The sequence below is a fragment of the Pleurodeles waltl genome, chromosome 7, assembly GCF_031143425.1.
Source record: "Pleurodeles waltl isolate 20211129_DDA chromosome 7, aPleWal1.hap1.20221129, whole genome shotgun sequence".
NCBI classification, from domain to species: Eukaryota; Metazoa; Chordata; class Amphibia; order Caudata; family Salamandridae; genus Pleurodeles; species Pleurodeles waltl.
Window position 1 is genome coordinate 716,573,735 of NC_090446.1, and position 16,105 is coordinate 716,589,839.

Consider the following 16,105-nt stretch of genomic DNA (forward strand, 5'->3'; position numbering starts at 1 on the left):
TATGTATATAGTAAAACAAATACCAGCCGTAAGTGACAGAAGCGAACTTGTGTGGAAAAAGCTATTTGGAAGTAAAAAGGTGTATGGAGTTCACATGTTTAGACCAGTCCTTTTATTTACACGGGTTCTTATTATTGAATGTTCTTTCTGAAAACAGGTGTCTAGCTTTCTTGAGAGTCCAAAAATGTTTCGCATTTTCCGCAATGTTCCTTATTGGTCCTAGTGTGCCCTTCCAGTTTCTGGTAGTGCGCGTCACCGCTGGTGTTGTGTGACTGACTATTGGTAATAACGGAGCTGTCTGACTAGTGTTACAGATCCACAGCAATTGCATCATGCTGCTGGTATAGTTTAGCGGTCTTTCCCTTTTAGTTAATCCTCATCTCTACCTTTTAGGCAGATTTTTCTTTGCGCAGTCAGTTGCTCTTCTGTTGGGCAGTGCAATAGATTAAAAGTCGGACTGGAGGAAGATTTTCATTTATTTTGTTTTGTACCAGGATCAAGTCCTATGTAAATAAAGGCATCTATTAAAATGTCAGACCTACAGAGGAAGAAATGTTTGCCTTTAGGATTAAGCACCCCCCACACACAAACGTATTAACAATTCCATAGAACATTGAGAGGCTACAGTTCCTCTTAGGAAAGTTCACCCTTATTAGAAAAATTAAGTAAGGTAGATACGGAAACATGCATTCTGGTTGGTATTAATAAAACTGTTGGTAATATTTGCATGCTTCAGTAAAACAATCGATATGGAAAATGTGTGCCTTTTTGATGAAATGGGGAATACAACTACTATTTAGTGCAACACAGAGTTTGCAGTGTGATGCTCCATTTATTTTTGAATGGCGTTTCACCACGCATACACAACACATAACATCAAGAAATCGAGTATTTTTGGTTAAAAAAATACAAATATAAAGTTCATATTGAACCAGTTTTCGCCCATTATTTGTAAAATGTATCCAGTTCTTTAACCACTGTCACTTTTTGTTATAAAAATAAAAAAATAAAAAAATAGAAGCTTCCGATTATTTTTCCTCCCTCAGTTGTTCAGTGTAAAAGAAAATTCTTCATTTATGTATTAAAATGTTGTTGACAGATAAGTTTATTGTGCGTGATGTTTCCCCCAGCTTCCAAGTGTAAGAATTACTTACCCTCATAAAGTTCAGAAAAAGCCTCCCGAGTTCCTTCGAAGCCCTGTCTTAACACATGTAACAGATATCATATTAGTTATTCTTTTGCTGACGTGTGCTGTATGCTGAGTGGGCGGGATTTAGGAATGACATTCACTGTTGTTTAGTTTGTATCCTCGGAGAATCTAGTCCAAGCAGACTCGGAGATTCAATTAACCATGAATATGTGAATTAGGTGCTTTTGATACATTTCGTTTTTAAACATTTAATTCCATGTGTGGTACTACTTATGAGCAGTTTGTGTTGTATGAGCCGGCTCTGTGATTAACTTGTTTTTTAGCCTTTGTATTTTATACTGGGTTGACACTCATTTTATATGGTTTTAAGTAACTAAACGGATAAATGTACATTTTAAACTCTTACTGAAAAGAATCAACATCCAACTCCACCATAAAAGTGTTCAACTTTTCTGGTCACGCTTATGTCTTTAAAGGATAAACTATACTGTAAATGAGGCCCCGCAGCCCTGAGTGTCATTCAGATCCATAAAAACAGCACAAGTAACTTTTAAACATATTCCCTCTTGCCCTAGTTCCAGTCTTACTGAGTTTAGGAAGACTCCCGGCATTTCTAGAGGCGCCGTTTTCAAATCTTCCCTTCAGCTGACTCATGTTGTGATGAGATAGGACGCTTACATGGTGTAACAATACAAAAGTTACTGGTTCTTTTGAGTTAATTCTGCATGCTCACAATGGGCCTCAATGGAAATGATCCTTACCCTTGTAGAGCACTTTGAAAAAATGTACACCCCTATGCCAATGGATACATGCACTCTTGTTGCCTGCTCTGCATGTCTTTTGTTTGAACAACACTATTTGAGAGCCTTCGGGATACCCACACCCCAGTGCTGGCTTGCTGATGAGCTTCACCGTGACATTTTTTTTGTTCACTCATTTCAGTTTTTGACACGGATTCGTACTTCCGGCGGACATGCCTACCATGCTTGGAATAGTGAAATACTTGAACCTCGCCCTCTGATGAGGATGTCATGGTCTAGATGTGCAGGTTGTCCTGTGTCAAAGCAGTTTGAGTGTCCAAGTCCTTCATTTGAGTTAACTTAAGTACAGTCCCTCTACAGACGCCAGGATGTGACCATCCAGCATCAATTCTACAAAAGTCCCTCTGTCAGTCAAAGAAGTGGATAAGAAACAGAGGAGTTGAACAATGTGGGTTATATGATGTGCCCTTACACAAATGCATCTCTAGTGCCAATAGTTCCTGCGATCTTGGTGGTAAGATTTGTAGTAACTAGCAAAGACCCTCATGAGTAAAAGATTCATAGGTAACCCAGGCAAGAGCTAACCTCAGAGGGTCAGTGACCAGAGGAGATTCTATTTCCATTGCTGCTTTGATACTGTGCCAAAGGACGTGCTGCTAATGCTTGCGCTGTGGATGTGTGAGGGAAGCTTGCACTGCTGGTTTATGTGCCGTGCCTCCTCTTTGTGTTAGGGAAGTTTCAATACTGTGCTAGGCTTGTGTGGGAGGAAGCTTGCTGATTCTACTTTGTAAACATTCTGTGTGGCAAAGAAGCCTGAGAAAATATGTTCTCTATCCACAAACTAAAAATTTTGTTTAAATATTCCCTTTAAAGTGGAAAAAAGAAATGAGCAGATAGCTTTCTGCCTTGGTGTAAAATATTTGGACTCTAAGCCAGCCATGCTGTTTAGATTACCAGTTATTTATTCTTCTCTGTGAAGGGCATCAAGGGATTGACACAATGTCCCATTAATTGACGTTGTGAACCCCCTGTTGGTTAACAGAGGGCCCCAATGACTATTCCTACCCAGGGCGGATCCCATAGTGAGTGCTTTTGCACTTCCCCCCACCCCTCCCCCTCATCCCAGGTTTGTTGTTAGAGGTGTGTAACAAGGTATCCCCAGGTGAATTGGGTAGACTAGAGATTCCCACCCGGGGACACACACAGCCTGAAAATACGAGCATAGGTCACCTGGTCAGCAGCTCAGTGACTGCTTAAACAGCGGCTTTCACCTGGTTCTTGCACAGTAAACAACTCTAACGAATCAAGAAACCGTAGAAACCCGTATGAACTGCATTTAAGACTGCGTCCCGCATTGGGTAAATAACAGTCTTTCGATACAAAATCGGCAGGGGCCAAAATAAATTGGGTATTCGCTAAGAAATGTTTACAGACTAATCAGTATATAATATGTAAATCTACTAATTGTATACATTGCTAATTATCAATAAACTATATCCCGGTGAACAAGAGCACTTCAGAGGTAGGATCACCAAGTTCCCTGCCCCCATAGTGCACCCCGGACACAGTTCCTTGAATGGTAGGACATGTTGGCGCTCTTGCTGCCTGATAGTGGAAGGCTTTGCTTTAAAGTGTTCAGCACAGGTAGCTTGGATAATGCAGATTGGATGCATGGTATGCAAAAACCGCGCTTTCTCAAGGAATTAAACCTTCAGTGGGCAGGCGAAGGTGGTACTCAGACGAATCATGGCAATAGGCATCTTAAGCAGACAGTCCAACAATCTTGGTTGCAGGTTACTACGGAGCTGGGCTAATGCTGACAAAAAAGAAATACGCTGCACTGCTCGATGAATAACCTTGCCTGCACACAACAAATACCAGTTTCCCTACCTGGAGATTCTGGAGCCTGCTGAATGACAGGTTCTAACAGGAGCCTACAGTGGCCTGAGAAAGGACAGTCTAAAATCTCCTTCTGGGCATGTGTGATCCACAATAGTCACGTGGAAACACAACGTCCATCCTCCAATCCTGACAAAAATATTCTTAAGCAGCATGGTGTTCCTCGGCAGCCCATTTTCCTAGGTAGTTGGCCAGTCCCCCACCCCAAGAGGAATCCTCACACAGTAGGGTTTCCCTGATATGGAGCTAACCAAACCAGTGTAGTAAAAGCAATTGAACAATTTAAAGTCTTACTGTCAGCAAGGTCAGCTGCTAAAAGCAAACAAACACTGAAGAAGCAGGCTTGTCTTGTGTGTGGCCTTGCTAGCCGGAGAGGGAGCGCAGAGGTAACTGCCCACTGTAGGCTGACAATGAGTCCCGTCAACTGGTATGTGTGTACCATAGTAGGCTCCATCTAGGTTTGACTTGTCTTGTAGAGTGCTGTATGGAAGCTCATGTAATTTAGTGACCTACTAGAATTACCATTCTGAGGGCTGGTGGATTTTTTTTGGGGTAGAATTGGACGAAAAGGGCGTTGTTTAAGTATAATGAAAATGTGTACATGTTCTCTCTCTGTTTTTGCGGGTCACAATAAGATAGCCAGGTTAGAAAATGTGTAGTTCTGATCTACATTGCTCGACTTAGTTAATAATGACAAAGCGTTTTAAATGTATTACACGCTAAAGTAGGACTGAGAGCATCTTCAGGCAGGACATTCATCTGGAATGGGCTAGTAATTAGATTCTTGTTCATTGGATATCAGGGTCATTCAAAAAGTTGGAGTTTTCACTGTATTTGTATTTCCGAAGGGGCAGTAGGTCTGTGGTTTCCTGTTGCTGTGGGTTGGAGTTCTAAAATGAGGTCTGCCTGGTTGCAGCTGTCTGGCTGGCACATCCTGCTTTCTGTCCCCTGCTGAATCAGCTGAAAACTTGCTGTCTGCGAGAGAACTGTTCATGATGTGAAGGATACTAGTTAATTAAGAGTGTTTTGTTTCAAGGCTCACAAAGAGCTACTGTGATCATATTGTTATCTTTACTATAATAGCATACTGTAGTTAATGCTGGTGAGGCTTGGTTCAAAGAATGTTTTGATGAAACGCCAAACAAAAGCAAACTAAATCCCATCACCTGAACTTTGCAGGTACCTGTGGTAAAAAGTAATTTCCAAACGATCCTGTAGGTTGTGAGGGAAGGAGAGCGGCGGTGTCTCTGAGGGATCACCCGAATACTTCAGAAACTGTTTTGTTTTTAACGTCTTTCCCAAAGTAGATTGGTCTCAGCAGATCCATTTTGGATCCTTTTCCCCAAACCAGAAGAATATGTAAATAAAAACACATTGAGAAATGTTATTTAGGTCTTGACCTTTAGTCTTCAATAGGTTTTATGCATTTTGTGGTAGGAAAATTCTGTGGCCGTTGGCACATCAGCACGATTTGTTGTGTACTAGTGTACTAATATACAATTTGCTGTTAAATTACATTCTCGTACCCTGCTTATTACCCCACAATTACTAGCTGAACGAATAGGTGTGTGCATAATGAGGGATAAGAGCCTTTAATAGCCATTAATACCCAGCAACACGTGAGCAGTGAGATTGTTTGCGCCCGTCCCTCAGTTTCATACCCACAGACAGATGGAACGAGGCAAATGTCCCCATCGACTTCCTGACCATGTTATACTGTTTCACTAAATAGGTAATTCATTACCTGCTTTATAGGACTTGTGATTGATCTAGCCATTCACTGCATTTCATAGTGTGAGCTAGAACACTGAAAAGAGGTTGACTTTTGCTAGACCTGGCCATCATATGGCGTGGTCTTCTCTAACTTTTTGCCTTTTGACAACCTGTTTTTCTGAATTATTTTTTGCTCGCCTTTAGGGATCTGTGCACTCTACCACTGCTGACCAGTGCTAAAGTTCAAGTGCTTTGTCCTCTAAAACATGGTAAGAATTGGCTTCTCTACAACTGACGTAATTAATTTGCTTGTAGGTCCCTAGTAAACTGTGCTAAATGTTCCCAGGGCCTATAAATGAAATGCTACTAGTAAACCTGCAGCACTGATTGTGCCACTCATTACAGTACCCTTTCAAACATGTCTCAGGCCTGCCACTGCAGGGCCTGTGTGCAGATTGAAACTGCCATTTCGACCTGGCAAGTGTACCCACTTGCCATGCCCAAACCTTCCATTTTAGGTCGAGGAGAGCAGCACGCAAGCATTGCTTTTCCAACGTGTTGGTATGTATTTGGGCTTTTAGCAAGGCCCACCTCACACCCATCACTACTACTCGTTTGTGCGCTTGCTCTTCAAAAATCCTTTGACATTGGTAACTGCTTTACGTATGTCCCTCCTTGGGGAGATTTTGTTACCGCCTTGGCCATCGACCTTGTTACATGGCTGATTGCACTTTTGCCGATAAGTTTGACGGCGAGCGAACTTCTTTTTCCTTTTGGACGTCTCTTCCCACTGACGGTCATGGTGGCCCTGGCGCTGTGAATGGGCTCGCTTATGTGAAACTGTTTTACTTTTCATTTTCAATTTATGTGGGAAGAAAAGTCTGGTTAGGAGTTTACAATACCAGTAGCTCTAACTCTAGCAAATGTGAGACCCGTTGTATTCCTAATGCTTGTTATTACATGTAAGTAACCCCTAAATTAGGCCCTACTTAGGCCCTTGGGCAGGATGCAGAGTATTTAAAAAGTTGAGCACGTACTTTTCAGTGGTGTAACACAACTTGAGCCCGACCCCCTCTTGCAAAGTCCCTTGAGGGGGGGCCCCCTCCCCTCTGACCTAATCAGGGGACTGCCATTCGTGTAGTGTACTGTGTTGAGGGGGCCCCTGGAGGTCAGGCTCTTGCTACGCCACTGGTATTTTTAAGTTTAATAAGTCCAGGTAGTGAAAAACCTGTATATTCATTGTTCACTATTACAAGGCTTATCTGTCCCATAGAATAGCATTGGGGTTACCTTAATGGGACAAGCTAGAAATATGGACTTTGCTGTCGCGACATAGTTCTCTTCAGGGTCCTGGGGAGACTGTCGCTGCGAGGAGCTGCGCTGCCTGGAGGGACTGTCACATAGCAATCAGCTTATGGCAGGCCAACACAGCAAAGCAGTGGCAGTGTTGTTAGGACGGACTACCACTTTGCACTGGTCTCTGCTGCCTGTCGCCTGAGTAGGGAAGAAAGTAGGGTCCTCCTTCCCCTCCCCAGGAACGCATATGAACTCCAAGGGCCAGTCTAGCTGGCCTCCAGTTGCGGAAGACTCAATCAATCAAAACATTTATAGCGCGCGCTACTCACCCGTAAGGGTCTCAAGGCGCCGGGGAGGGGGGGGGAATTAGGGTGAGGGGGGGTGGGCTGCCGTTTTACTGTTCGAAAAGCCATGTCTTGAGGTGTTTTCTGAATGACAGGCGGTCCTGGGTCTTGTGGTAGTTGGTGGGGAGGGAGTTCCAGGTTTTTGGGGGCGAGGTAGGAGAAGGACCTGCCTCCAGAGGTGGTGCGTTGGATGCGGGGAACTGTGGTGAGGTCGGCGGAAGTGGCGAGTGGGAATGTGTAAGTTCACTCTTTCGTTGAGGTAGGCTGGTCCAGTGTTGTGGAGGGATTTGTGTGCGAGGATGAGGACCTTGAAGATTACCCTTTTGTCGATAGGAAGCCAGTGAAGGGATCTGAGGTGGGCGGAGATGTGTTCATGGTGTGGGAGGTTCAAGATGAGGCATGCGGCTGTGTTTTGGATCCTCTGGAGTTTCTGCTGAAGCTTGGCTGTGGTGCCAGCATAGAGGGCGTTTCCGTAGTGTAGCCTGCTGCTGATGAGTGCATGGGTGACGGTCTTTCTGGTTTCTATGGGTATCCATTTGAAGGTTTTTCGCAGCATGCGGACGGTGTTGAAGCAGGAGGAGGTGATCGAGTTGATTTGCTGGGTCATGGAGAGAGAAGAATCTAAGATGACGCCGAGGGTACGTGCGTGCGTGGGTGGCGGGTGTTGGCAGTGATCCTAGGGTGGTGGGCCACCAGGAGTCATCCCATATTGTTTTGTTGGGGCCGAAGATGATGATTTCGGTTTTGTTGGAGGTTAGTTTGAGGTGGATTGCTGTCATCCTTTTGGCGGTGTCTAGGAGTCCGGCGTGGAGGTTGGTCTTGGCAGAGGTGGGGTTCCTGGTGAGAGAGATGACGAGCTGAGTGTTGTCTGCTTAGGATATGATAGTGATTCCGTGTGGGCGGAGGATGTTAGCGAGCAGGGCCATGTAAATGTTGAAAAGGGTGGGGTTGGGGGAGGACCCTTGGGGAACTCCGCAGATGATCTTGGTTGCTGGGGATTGAAAGGGAGGGAGTTGGACTTTCTGGGTCCTTTCGGCGAGGAAGGAGGTGAGCCAGTCCAGGGCCTTGTGTTGATTCCTGTGTTGTAGAGGCGTGTGCGGAGTATTTGGTGGCAGACAGTGTTGAAGGCTGCAGAGAGGTCCAGGAGGATGAGTGTGACGGTCTCACCATTGTCGATTCTGGTTCCGATGTAGTCAGTACAGGCAATGAGGGCGGTCTCAATGCTGTGGTTTTTGCGGAATCCAGACTGGGAGGCATCAAGTGCGTTGTTTTCCTCTAGGAAGTGAGACAGTTGGGCGTTCACTAACTTCTCAGCGACGTTGACGGGGAAGGGGAGAAGAGAAATTGTGCAGTAGTTCATGAGGTCATCAGGGTCTGCTTTGTTTTTTTTTCCAGGAGTGCGGTTACTTCTGCGTGCTTCCAGGAGTCTGGGAAGGAAGTGGCGTCGAAGGAGCTGTTGATTACGGCACGAAGCTTGGGAGCGATGGTTGGGTTGGCCTTGTTGAAGATGTGGTGTGGGCAAGGGTCCGAGAGGGAGCCTGAGTGGATGGAATTCATGTTTTCTTCGTTGTGGGTAGGGGCCCAGGTGTGTAGCAGGTTGGGGAGGGGGTGTGTGTTCTCGGTTGTGTCGGTGGTGGGTGCTGGTGGTGTGAAGCTGTTGTGTATGTCTAAAATATTGAGGTGGAAGTGGTTGGAGAGGGAGTTGCAGAGGTTCTTTGTGTGAGTGGGGTCGATGTTGCAGGATTTGGGTTTGGTGAGCTCTTTGATGATGGTAAAGAGTTCCTTGCTGTTATGTGAGTTACTGTCTGTGCGTTCCTTGTAGTAAGCCCTTTTGGTACTCCTTATCAGTTGGTGATGTTTGCGTATGGTGGTTTTGAGGGTGGAGAAGTTGGTCATTGAGGGTTCCTGGTGTCAAGACTCGGGCCATCAATGTTTTTCATCTACATAGCGATGCGCTCCCTGCACTTCAGTACTAACCCAGGAGGCGCGTTTCGTACACCAAGCCTGCCCCACACCCTCTGGATTTCCCCAAGAAGCACACTCACTGAAGATCAGCTGTTTGAAGAGTGAGCTGTGCTCCTTTGCAACCCGAGCGTGTTCCCAGGGGAGTGATGAGCCGCACCGAGCACAGTATGTGGTATCTGAGCAAGACAGGGGCCTTCACTGAAAGATTGCCCAGAAAAAGGGTGAGTTACAACCACCACCCCTCCCCGTCCCCTGCAAGTACCAAACCGAATATACTGCAAGCTAGCATGTGACACTGGACTGAGAGTCACACACTCTGCACCTGAGGCTTGGGAGAACCCACTCCTTCCCTAAGCCAGCACCTGAGAACTGCCTGTGGAGCAGGGCTGCACGGCCGATGAGGACAGGTGAATTAACACACAGCCGCTCCCCCTGAAGGAGAGAAACAGACTTGGTTACCACACCGGCACTGGAACTTGAAGAGCCGGGGGCAGCACTGCGGTTAAATTCCCCCCGACTCCACTCGCCTTAGTTCCTTCCCACACTGTGGACCCCACACAACCTGAGCCTTTGATCGCCCTGGAATGGAAGGTGAAAATCACCTACGCTTTAACAAATTCTCTAGCCTGAGTCTGACTTTGGCTGCATTTTGGGGGTGGACTGGTCTTCAGAGATACAGTAATTCTCCTAAGAGGTGCGCTACAAGTCCTGATTAAATTGTTTTCGCTCCACTTACACTGGAACGGACGGCTTACCATAAAGATCCCAAAAGGAGCCCCAATGAGAAACGCTGACTTATCATTTAAAACTCATTCTACAAGGTGCAAATCCCCACTTACACTTATTGGATTTTGTATCATTTTGGTCTTAATTTAATCAGATAAACAACATTTATTTTTCTAACCTGAAGTTGTCTTTTTGTGGTGTTTTTCACTCTGTTACTGTAAATAAGTGTTGCTCAGATAGTTTACACATTGCCTCTTAAGTTAAGCCCGACTGCTGTGTGCAAAGCTACCTGGGGGTGAGCAAAGGTTAATTTAGGTTCTGTATCTGACTTTCCCTGACTAGGATTGTGGTCCCTACTCGGACAGGGTGAACACCTCTTCCAACTAGGGACCCATTTTCTAAGAACCTAAAATTGCCTTGTAACCCAATTGCTGTCCACTGGCCATTGTACCACCGGACAACTTGAAGGTCACTGTCGAGAGTGACGGAGTAAAAAATTATTTCCAGGCTTCTTTCTAAATATTGAGTGATCTTGCTGAGGTGTTTGAGGGCTCGTTCCCTACCTAGGATTATGCATTGGATTAAATCATGTTGTTTTCTAAACCAGTATTTTATGAAGCAGTGGGGAGTTAGTTGCTGATCAAGTATGTCCACCATTACTGTGAACACAAGACATAAGATGGGCCCAATTTTGACTACATGGAGTGGGATTGGTGCCATTTGTAATATTGTGGGTGAGAGGAGGGTAGGAGTTGATAGACTGCTGTTATAACGAGTGAGCTGTCAGGATTGATAATACAGCAGGCTCCTACGCACTTGAATGATGTGTATGTAATGTGTGCAGGAATCACATGGAAGTTGTGTCATCAATAGTGCTATGACTACTCTGCCTCTCCCTTTGTACTTACTATTTCTGTGACTCTAGTGGGGAGGGACTCATCGTGGGTGGTGCTTGAGTTTTCTTCAGGCACTCTCTTTGTTAGACAACATGATTGTTGATTTGTCACAGTAGGCTTCTTATGTCCAACAGAAAAGTAATGAAAGTAAATTTTCTATTGGAGGCTCGACTGCTTCACACAAAGTGCATCTCTGCTCCTTCAGGTTGTACCTGGCTGTCATTTGAATCAGAGGTTGTTAGTTGTTGGATCACTTGTAATTCTATGAGGGGCGCATTCAGATGTTTAATGTCAGGAAGGCTTTGAACTTGTAATTTCTCATTAAGAGAGTACAACAAAGACCAGACAAATATGTTGAAGATGTAATGACCTGAAGAATATATTACTATTGTTCGATGGCATGTGTTGCTGTAAATACACATGCTCTGCATACTCCTGCCATCTAGTGTTGGATCTGGAGTGGTGTAAGTTGTATTTCTTCAAAGAACGGTTTCAAGTCATGAAATCGAGGGACTCCTCTTGGTGATACTGTGGGTGGGCATCGACTCCATTCTTAGATTGTTTCCTCCCCGCCGTCGGGTTTGGACATGTCTCTGTGCTCTGTCTGTCGACTTGCTCCGGTTCGAAATCTTTATTTTCGTATTCTTCTCTTAAACGGTATTGTTTTTGCTTGCGCATTCCCATCTAAGCGTTTGTCTCGAATTGTCGGTCCAGGCACCAACTACCCGCCCTCTTGGGCATCTTTGCCCATCTCGGTCCTACCTCACCATGTAGCACCAAACACTGTGCCAAGCTGATGCAACGAATGCCGTTTTGCTTTTGTCCTCGGTGCCACACTAAATTTCCACACACTTACCAACATCTGGTGTGTAACCTACGCCTCTTCCCCGATCACCATGAAGCTACCTGTCATGCCTGCAGATCTTTCTGGTAGAAGAAAACGCGTCCGTCGAAAGGCACATCGGTTAGAAATGGCACGCAAGTCTCTTGGTGACACCCCGACATTTTTTAGGAAGAACACGCTCAGGAGGAACTGGAACAACAAAAAGAGGCCTTCTCCATCCGGGACTCCTCTAACTCCGATGTACAGTCGGACATCAAAAGCCAAGAGGTAACATCTGCACAATCGATGAGTACAGTGGCCAGTCCTACCCTCCCCAAGACTGTGAAAAAGCCACCTTCGCACTCTAGGCTTCACACACAACTTTTCCAAGTCCTACCTCCAACCCCTTCAGATATAGCCTTAGCTAAGAGATATTCTTAATGCACAGTTAGGGCTGGCATCTCACAACCTCACACATGTTTTAGAGTTTCAACACTCTTCTCCCCCAGTTTCAGGAGAATCGCACATACACACTCAGGACTATTATGCGCCTCTCAGGAATGATGGTGTCCTGTACTGCCATCGTCCCTCATGCCAGAATCCCACATGCGTCCCCTACAGCAGTGTCTGTGTCGTCAGTTGTCTCAATCACTGGTTCTCCTGAAAGATCTAATGTTGTTAGCCCAGAATCCTCATTGCTCTTTGCAATGGTGGAACACCACCAACCTGTTAAAAGGGTGGCCTTTTCTGGATCCTGTGCCTCAAGTCATACTGACCACAGAAGCATCATTGTCAAGCTGGGGTGCTTACTTTCAAGATCTCACAATTCAGGGCCTCTTGGGTATTAGTCACCAATCCCTTCACATCAGTCACCTCAAGCTTCAGGCAGTGTTTCTAGCCCTGGAAGCATTTCTACCTCACCTATCTCACAAGGTTGTCTTAGTCTCCACGGACAACATGACAGTCATGTATGAGCTACAGAAACGGGGGGACATGCTCGTCTCAACTGTCACAACTCTCTCAGATGTTAAGGAAGTAGACTCTCCAGGGCCACATCCATCTGGTGGCAGAATATCTCCCAGGGACGGACAATGATTTTGCAGACCTACTCAGCAGGATGCAGCAACAAGTCCATGAGTGGGAACTCCATCCACAAACATACTTTTCAAAGTGGATAGATCTTTTCTTCACAATAGAAAACACAAAATGTCAAAGCTTCGCCTCCAGGTATCCTCAACCTCTATCAAAGGGCAGTGCTCTGTGGACGAACTGGTCAGGGATATTTGCTTACGCTTTTCCACCTCTCCCTCTCATTTTATTTCTGGGTCGCAGAATCAGACAAATATTTCTCACCATGATCCTTGTAACTCCCACTTGGGTGCACCAATCATGGTTCACAACACTCATAGGTCTCGCAGTAGTTCCCTACAAGAAGCGTCCCTTCTCACTCAAAATCGAGGAAATATCAGACATCCAGACCCCCAAGTCTCAACCTTGCGATGTGGCTCCTGAAGTCGTAGAGTTTGTTTATTTAGGTTTACCTCAAGAATTTATGGACATTATCAAGGAAACTTGCAGGCCCACAACTAGAGTATGTTATGCTGCTAAATGGAAATCTTTTGTTTGCTGTTGTCAATCCAAACATATTGACTACACTTCCATTCACCTTCACCTAGCTGTTATAGCTGCATATCTACAGCACAGGCAACATATGTCTTTGTTCTGAATTCCAGTTATTAAGGCTTTTGTTGAGGGCCTTAAAAGGGTCATTCCTCCCAGGATACCCCCTGCACCTTCCTGGAACCTCAGCATTTAATTCACCAGGCTCATGGGTCCTCCTTTTTAGCCACTTCATTCATGTCCTCTTCAATACCTTTCTTGGAAGGTAGCCTCCTTGGTTGTCATTACCTCACTAAGGCGGGTCTCATTGAGCTCCAGGCCGCTTGGAAAAATCTTTCTCTTAGATACATAAAGATAAAGTAGTCCTCTGCACAAACCCCAATTTCCTCCCTAAAGTGGTATCTCAATTTCATATAAATCAATCCATTAAGCTACCAATCGTCTTTCCGCAGCCCGACTCTGTTATTGAAAGATCTCCCCACACTTTTTACATAGATAGGACCAAGGAGTTTATGAAAACTAAACAAATTTTTGTTGCTTTTTCACCACCACACAAAGGCAACCCAGTATCCAAATCTGGCATACCTAGATGGATAGTAAAATGTATCTGGACATGCTATGCTAATGCCAAAAGAATATTACCTGTTACCCCTAAGGCACATTCCACTAGGAAAAAGGATGGTACTATGACCTTTCCTGGAAACATCCCCATAGCTGACATCTGTAAAGCATCAACATGGTCAACACCGCACACTTCCACAAAACAATACTATGTGGATGTGCTAGCATACCAACAAATCAATGTAGGTCAAGGCATGCTACAAACACTTTTTCAGTCAACTGCTACAGGCTAACCGCCACTTTCTGGCGGGACTGATGTACAGTCTATGCAGAGCCACACATGCCATTGAATGGAAAATGCTACTTAACCTGTAGGCATCTGTTTGTAGCGTGTAGTGCTGTAGATTCACATGGACCCTTTCACCTTTCCAGACGCCTGTGGCCATTGCATTTACTATACCCTTGTATATAATTGTAAATGTATATTTATACATTGCATGGACATCTTTTTTCTATACTTTACTTTCTATCACTCCTTTTTCACCCACCAACGGGAAAACAATCTAACAAAGTGGTCGATGCCCTTGCGCAGTATCACTGAGAGGAAGAGTCACTCGATCCTGTGACTTGAAACCCTTCTTCGAAGAAAAAAAACGTGCACCACTCTGGACCCAATACTAGATGGCAGGAGTATGCAGAGCATGTGAATCTATTGCACTACATGCCACAAACAGATGCCTAGAGCTGGTTGCTAACTTTTTGTCTGTGAAGGCTATGCAGCTCCCTTTGTTTGCAGTAAAAGCACTAATTTGGCTTTTTAACGCATGTTGATGCAACGATTTGCAAAGGTGCAACATAACTAAATTTGATTTTTTTTTTTTTTACATGCTCTCTTTTTGATCATGGTTCTAGGTATGTTGACTGCTTTGCAAGGTTTTGATGCCGAACCTCTTTTCTCTGAGAGTGGTTGCTGTTTACACTTTCCATTGGTTGTTTGGCCTTCTTCCTGAGTGTGTGCATAAATCTATAATGCATTCTGGAAAAGAACAGGCTAGTTGCCCATTATTGATTGATTTCTTATTTTTAGGTGTTGTCCATGGATCAATACACTCCTTAAATTTATACTGGACTAACCTGTGATTCAGTGAGCAAAGATATTGGGTACTCGATAGGGAAATACCATGTGACATGTTGCATGATCGATCATTTGTAGCACAGGAACATTCTCGACACATTCTTTGGTTTTGTACCATGTTTCACAATGAGCTGCATTTGGAGGATCCTAGAGACACTGTCGAGAATGACATTTGTCAGGAGAAGTTTTTCATGCAAATTCTCAGTTTTGTTTTCATAAAACTCGAAAACTGACTGACGTTTCCGACAATTAATCACTACAATTCGACGAGCCTCATCCACTTAATTTTGAACATTTACACGAGATTTATTTTCCTGCCTACGTTCATCCTTCTTCCGTCTAAAGTCCGGACTTTAACCTGCTGCTGTAAATGAGGCTGCCTTGTGGGATGTCAGGCGTTTCAACCCCTTCTCCCCCCGCGTGCGCCCCTAAAAAGTACCGCGAGCTGCTCCTGGTGTATCCACCTCAGAAGCTCTTAGATCTTGCAAGGGAATTCTCTTCTTCTCCCCCCACCCCGCGTCCCGTTATTTTCCAACTCTCATCCGGTTCATGCTATGCTTCTTTGCCTTTAACTAGAAAAAAATAAACTTTTGCCTAAGTATTTTGTGGAAAACGATTTTTGGTGAACAACTTTTATGTAACTTTACCTTTTTTTTCTTTACGTTTATTGCGTTTGCCATGGAGTACTATCATTGGCGGTTTCGGTTTATTTTTTTCTTTTACATTTTATAGAAAAATTGTGTATATTCAGTATGGTATAAAACATGGATTTTTTCCACCGTATGACCACGATATAAAAATAAGTCAACTGAAATTGCTGAGGCTAGGTGGCATCCATATAGTAATAATGTAAAAGAATGTAGATTGATCTTTGATTATGTGAACGTACCGCAGTATTTCATTTAGTCATTAGATAATGTATTTTTGTGTGTCAGACCGGTGATTTACCTCTGGTGCATGGGGCAGCACAGGGGTGTGATGTGGATATGTTCTTGATGATTGGATTGAGTAATCTCGCAAGACTGGATATGTTATGTAATACTGAGGAACAGTGCTGGCAGAAGAGAGACTGTTCAAAGCAAGACTGCTCATTCAGTGAAGAGAGGAGACCAGAGGTATTCATACATTTATGTTCCGAGTTTCTTCCCCCCTAGTGAGAATGTTTACAAGTCACACCCCTGCCACGATTTTATAACAAGGAAGAGGGTCCAGAGGG

The 16,105-nt window shown here is 44.6% G+C and overlaps 1 protein-coding gene across 1 annotated transcript in view; it reads left to right on the plus strand.

The window, feature by feature from the left end:
* Positions 1 to 16,105, plus strand: part of RAPGEF6 (Rap guanine nucleotide exchange factor 6) — an 822,369-nt gene that overhangs the window by 525,857 nt on the left and 280,407 nt on the right.